The sequence below is a fragment of the Nymphalis io genome, chromosome 7 (genome assembly GCF_905147045.1).
Source record: "Nymphalis io chromosome 7, ilAglIoxx1.1, whole genome shotgun sequence".
Classification (NCBI taxonomy): domain Eukaryota; kingdom Metazoa; phylum Arthropoda; class Insecta; order Lepidoptera; family Nymphalidae; genus Nymphalis; species Nymphalis io.
Genome location: NC_065894.1, coordinates 7334055 through 7340172, shown reverse-complemented (window position 1 = coordinate 7340172; position 6118 = coordinate 7334055). Strand labels below are relative to the sequence as shown.

Here is a 6118-nt window from a genome sequence, read left to right as displayed (position 1 = left end):
AATTTACAATACACCGTGGCTTCGATGGGCCGTAATTAAACAGTGCTTTCGGTATAGCCACATTGTAGTTGCTAAATTTAGTTTTGTGTTGATGATGTACTTACAACTTATAGTGTTTTTTACAAAATTTGCTAGTATGCATGTTAGAAAGAGGCAATCTAAATTAAATTAATATTCACGTAAAAAAAGATTAATTCATTCATCTACATCTAAATTCTTATTATATAAAAAAATATTATGGAATTTTACAAAAAACAAAAGTAATCACAAACTTGTAAATTTGTCAGGTGTGGGGTTCGAACCCACGCTCCCTCTCGGGAACCAGAGCTTAAATCTGGCGCCTTAGACCACTCGGCCAACCTGACTGCGAATAAATGTTGAAAATATGAAACTGTATTTAGCCAGGCATATACTTTTTTATATATTTTAATTTAACATAGTAAATATTTTTTTCACTTTACTTTTTTCGTTTTGAATAAACATATTATATATGTTTTAACGTGAATCGCAAAAAAACGAATAATCAACAAATTATATATGATCAACATATATTATAAACATTAGCAAATTAATATTTGAAATTTATGAATAACAACAATTGTTGCAATTGTAAAAAAATATGCTGCCGCATTCTTTTTTACGGTTATTTATTTTAATTCAGTTATATACGGAATTTTGTTATTTCATTCTACGTAAAAAGATTAGCTTAGATTTAATTACTCATTCTTTTGATAACAATATAATTGCGTCATAATATTTAATTAGGTCAATAATTCGACTTCACTTTGATACTTTTATATTCTTTTAAAATAGCTTGAATTAAAACTAATCGATTTTAGAATATTGTTTCATTAGTTTAAATACCGAAAATAAAAATCTTTTAAGCGATTGTACCGCCATCTTTGTTTTAAGTGATAAAATGTTTGGCGACGTTGAGCCATGCGATTTTCGACTTTGTTGCGAACGACATAAAGGCTTGAAGCTTATGGATAGGCACACTTTTCTGTTGATATGTTTGACCACTGACGGCGTGAGAAATGAGTTATGTTTTTTAAAGTGCCAATGAAAAGATGATCATTGCTCATTGCTGACTTGCTCGACTGCCTACATATAATACATACAAATATAACAGAGTAAAGGTTACCATTAAATATATATCAAATCAAATAATGAATACAAATTATCAAATAATAATAATAAAATGAGAATGTTGTATTGTTTTATATACATACATTATAGTGCTTATTACTGTATTCAAATATTTAGTTAAATAAACAATAACCTCATGAAAATAATTTAAATACAAACAGTTGTCAGTAATAATATTATGCTGGATAATGGATTTAATTATGAATAAATCAAAAGCAATGACGCTATTTAGCGAAAAGAAAAATTACGATTTTAAAATATAAGTTAACCGCTTGTCATGAGGTGACGTTTGTCATGAGGTGACGTGAATAATACGTTTTTATTTTTAAATCATCGAGACCTACAAAAATATCTAATAAATATAATATCTTATAGTAACCGCCTGGTAAATAGTAGGTAATGCAGCTTATTCCACGACGCTGCTCGAATGTAGCATATATTATATAAAGTCAGAAAATAATTATAACTCGTCATCAGTTAGTCTTAGAATTTTTCGTGAGTGATATTTAAAATCTATTGGATAAATAGGTCTTTTCGTGATTTCGCAAAAATCAGTCATATAGTATCGAATAATGCAATGTGATTTAAATAAAAAGTGATACATATAATTAGATTTTTGACTGCTTAAGAGTGCAAAATAAAGACGTATAATGTTTTCAGGGTTTATTTTTACGTGTGAGTTTCCTTATTAGATTTTTTTTTATTTCCCAATAGATAGCTGAGTTCATCTTGTCATAGTAGCGTTCATTCAAAAAAATGGACAATTAATAGAATTTTGCAAATAACATTTAATGCCATTTTTTTAATAATTCGAAGATTTTCGTTTTTAAATATCTCTATTAAACACATTTAAATGAAGAGAGTTAAAACGGGTGGGTACCTATGATAGAATAAGCTTAATGTTTGTTTTTATTAATTATTGTTAATACAGCAATAAAATATAGTCCTGGTGCGAATTTGTCTGTCTATACTATCGAGCTCTTGCTTATAATTATTTATTTAACCTTTATTCGGGAAACAAATAATATAAAATTAATAAATAATTACAAAATTACATATATAATCTCTTACAATCTTTGTCCTGAATATTTAAAATAGTTTTAAAATATTCAGGACAAATTATTTCCAGTGGATTTAGTAGACCATTTGTTAGTTACAAATGGTCTACTGAAGAGCAAAAAAATTATTGTTCGAAGGAGTCTCAAAGAAGTCTTCCATGATGAATTTGAGTCGTCCACCAACCTACAATGAAGCAGGGTAATAGAATAAAGTCCAAGAGATCTCCTAAAAAGGCATTAGAACTAACAGTGAAATATTTAGTGATTTTTACTTATTTACTATTGTGTATTCGTTTTATTTAATACAAACTTACTTGGTACTTATTATTTTTACGTTTTATAGTTCGCTGAAACACGATACGATAACTGACATTATAAATGATTTTATAAGAAGTTGTATTGTGTCTCTACTACAACATTTTTTTCCTGTTAGTAACTTTTAACTGGTTATGACAAGGTATGTCGAACTATGCGCTTTATTATGGCATATTTCTTTAGTAAGGACAACTGAATTAATGAAGCTTTGTTCTGGAGTATTTAATTTAAGCCGATCGGTCTCATATGCCGGTATTGAGAATTCGTAAAAACCAATAAAAATAATAAACATTATTACCATTGTACAGTATACTAGACAAAAAGTTATTGTAATATTTTTATAAATATCAACTAATAAGCAAAAAACTTTTCGTATAATTACAAAAATAAATAAATAAAAATTCATTATTTTCATTAATATTCAATTGGTTGCTTAAAACTATATTTATCAGCTGTCATATTTCGGGTAAGAGGATTGGTGATATAACTGTAACTGTACTGTAACAGCCTGTGAATGTCCCACTGCTGGGCTAAAGGCCTCCTCTCCTCTTTTTGAAGAGAAGGTTTGGAGCTTATTCCACCACGCTGCTCCAATGCGGGTTGGTGGAATACACATGTGGCAGAATTTCAGTGAAATTAGACACATGCAGGTTTCCTCACGATGTTTTCCTTCACCGTAAAGCACGAGATGAATTGTAATCACAAATTAAGCACATGAAAATTCAGTGGTGCTTGCCCGGGTTTGAACCCACGATCATCGGTTAAGATTCACATGTTCTTACCACTGGGCCATCTCGGCTCTTCTTGGTGATATAAAGTACCTTTTTAAAAAATCTAATACATACCTACCAACATATTCTCTTATATTACTTTGATGAAACATACTGTGACCATGTAAAAAAATATAAAAAAAAAAATTACATCACTCACGAAAATACTACTACTCGGGTACATAAGCACAGTATATATAACAGCAGGTAAATGACGAACTGGTTGGCTTCTTTCCGCTTGAGAAGCTTTGAGTTTATGGTTATACATTTGGAAATTACATCCGATGCATACAGATTTTCTCACTTTGTTTTCCTTCACTGCCGAACAAATAAACTCAGTGGTACTTGTCCATGTTTGAACCCTCAATCTTATATTTAGTTTCACATTTATCACACGATTTTTTTTATTTACTGCAGAAAGTGCCTATTAATATGAATAGTTTTAGATATTATGACAGATGTGTAGTCAATTTATTATAATATACTATATTATAGTCAAACTTATTATTTTGCTGAAAACCTAAAATAAATGCAATAAATACGCTCTCATTCCAAAAATTAAATGAATATATAAAATGCTAATATAAAATATAAACATCTTCATTCGCTTGTAAGTAATATATATTCAAAGAAAATACTGGTCTAGTGTAGCGAATAGGAGATGGAAACCATATCAATGTAATTGGAAGATATGACAAATTCAAAGATACTATTCATATTTTATGCATGCGGCGTGATCGATATGTCCTGCTTTAATGCACCAGATGCAACTCGTTTTGAAACCCAATGGAAAGATATTTCTATTTGAAAAACAGTAAAGTAAAACTAAATATCATACTACTAGGTAAAGGTTTATCCCCTCTTAAGAAGGTATGGAGCTTATTCCACCACGCTGCTTCAATAGGTTAGTGGATATTTTTGTTTGATCAGTCAAATTGTTACAATAAATATATATAATTTTATAAAAATCGTTTTATATATAAAGTGGAAATTATTATATATCTTTACAAGTATATATTTTATGCACAACTCAGCGTTGTCTTAACACAATAGCAAAGGGAATAGCCAAGTTGGAATCTAGACTCAAGTTTTCGTCAGTGTGAATATCTCGGCTTTTCTTTGAAGCGAGCCGGAGCAGATGATGTATGAACTGTGCAAAAATAGACAATAAAGTGTTTGAAAAAATGATAATTTAGTTTTGAATATTTAAAGTGATACCTTATTTACGCTAGTTATACGAGTACGTATCATTGTTGCACTTGGTGGAATAAATACGGAGACGATGTTAGCCAACATTCATCAACCAATAGTAGAGATTTAAAAATGGAATTTTATTTACATGCCATTTCAAATTGATAAAAATCAGTTTAGTTAAAAAAACTGTTAGTTTGACAGAGTTTGCTTTCGAAAGAGCTTATAAAAGTACTGGTCCTTACAAAAGTCTTTCATAAATATATCTTTATATGAAACTAACATAATTCTATTAATATTCAATGAGTAAGCATGCTCGCTTTTAGTTACTAATGACAGCAAGATACAAAGTTAACAAGTAAATACAAGATAAAGTAGTTAAACCTAAACCACGCCATCGAAGTTTCTTAGAATGGTTATTTGACTTTCAATTGCTGTTGGCTTAGATTTTCGGATCTCCGATTCTAAGTTTTGGAAATGCAGTACAAACACAACACAACTGAACAGCATATAATTATCTGTATGTATCAAATACGAAACATACATACTCGTGTGTTACCAAATATATTCTACCTTAACCTAAAATTCTTGAAACAAAAGTTATTCAAAATAAAAATTTAATGCAAACTTTTATTATATAATTAAATATTTCTTTGTATTCATTTAAAATACTAAGGTAAATGTTGCTATTACTTAAATTCGGTTTCTACATAAGTTTAATACTAGGCTATTATTGATTCTACAATAAAAGTTTTTATTGCTTATAAATAAAAAAAACCATGTTACAATCTTCTAAAACGATAAATTGCAAAATATAAATTAAAATAAAATGATACGTGCCTAGTGCCTAGTGAAGATTCAAAACAAGATAATAATTTTTATTTATCACCGAACAGAAGTTGCACGAACCGTCAATATACGAAATAGAGTTGCAGATACGATTGAAATATGATATTTCTTTAGCTGAAGCGGTTCTTGTGAGTCACTTATCAAAATCATCATTTATCATTGACTATCGTACGATCGACGCTTCAGTGTCGGTTGGAGGAGTCAATCTTGTGTTGTATAAATTGAAATATTTCTTTGTATCAGTTTGAAATAGTAAGGTGAATATTACAATCATTTATATTTTGAATCTACATAAATTAAATGCCATTATTAATTTTTTCATATATTAGTAATGTAATTAATAATGTATAATGCCTAGTATCTGCAATTATTGTTTAAATACATAGGTTTATCCCTTAAAGCTATTTATAATAACAATATTGAAACTAATTATCCATAATCGTAACAATTAAATAACAATAAAAAACTTAACATGCAGCTGTTCATTGTTTTCGCTATAAGAATCAAAGAATACAGGAAAGATTATAATTTGACTACATTCGAGAGCAATAAGTGGCAATAAAGTCCCACTCACGTAGGGTTGAGACGGCGAACGGCACGTATTTTTCGCATTATCGGCTAAAATTATTATAAAAGGTAGAAATGTGTGGCTGCCAGTAATTCTAGAGAAACTGTGACGGGAAACAATCGTCGCGAAATAGCACGTTTAATATTTAAGACAAATGCTGAACCACTCAAACAATTGCTGTTAATTGACCTTAACCAATCCATAGTGATTGTTTTTTT

General features: G+C 29.2%; 1 non-coding gene across 1 annotated transcript; it reads right to left on the bottom strand.

Moving 5' to 3' along the window:
• Positions 1-281: 281 nt before the first annotated feature.
• Trnal-uaa (transfer RNA leucine (anticodon UAA)) lies at positions 282-365 on the bottom strand. The gene has a single exon. It is a non-coding gene; the product is annotated as a tRNA-Leu (tRNA).
• Positions 366-6118: the final 5753 nt, after the last annotated feature.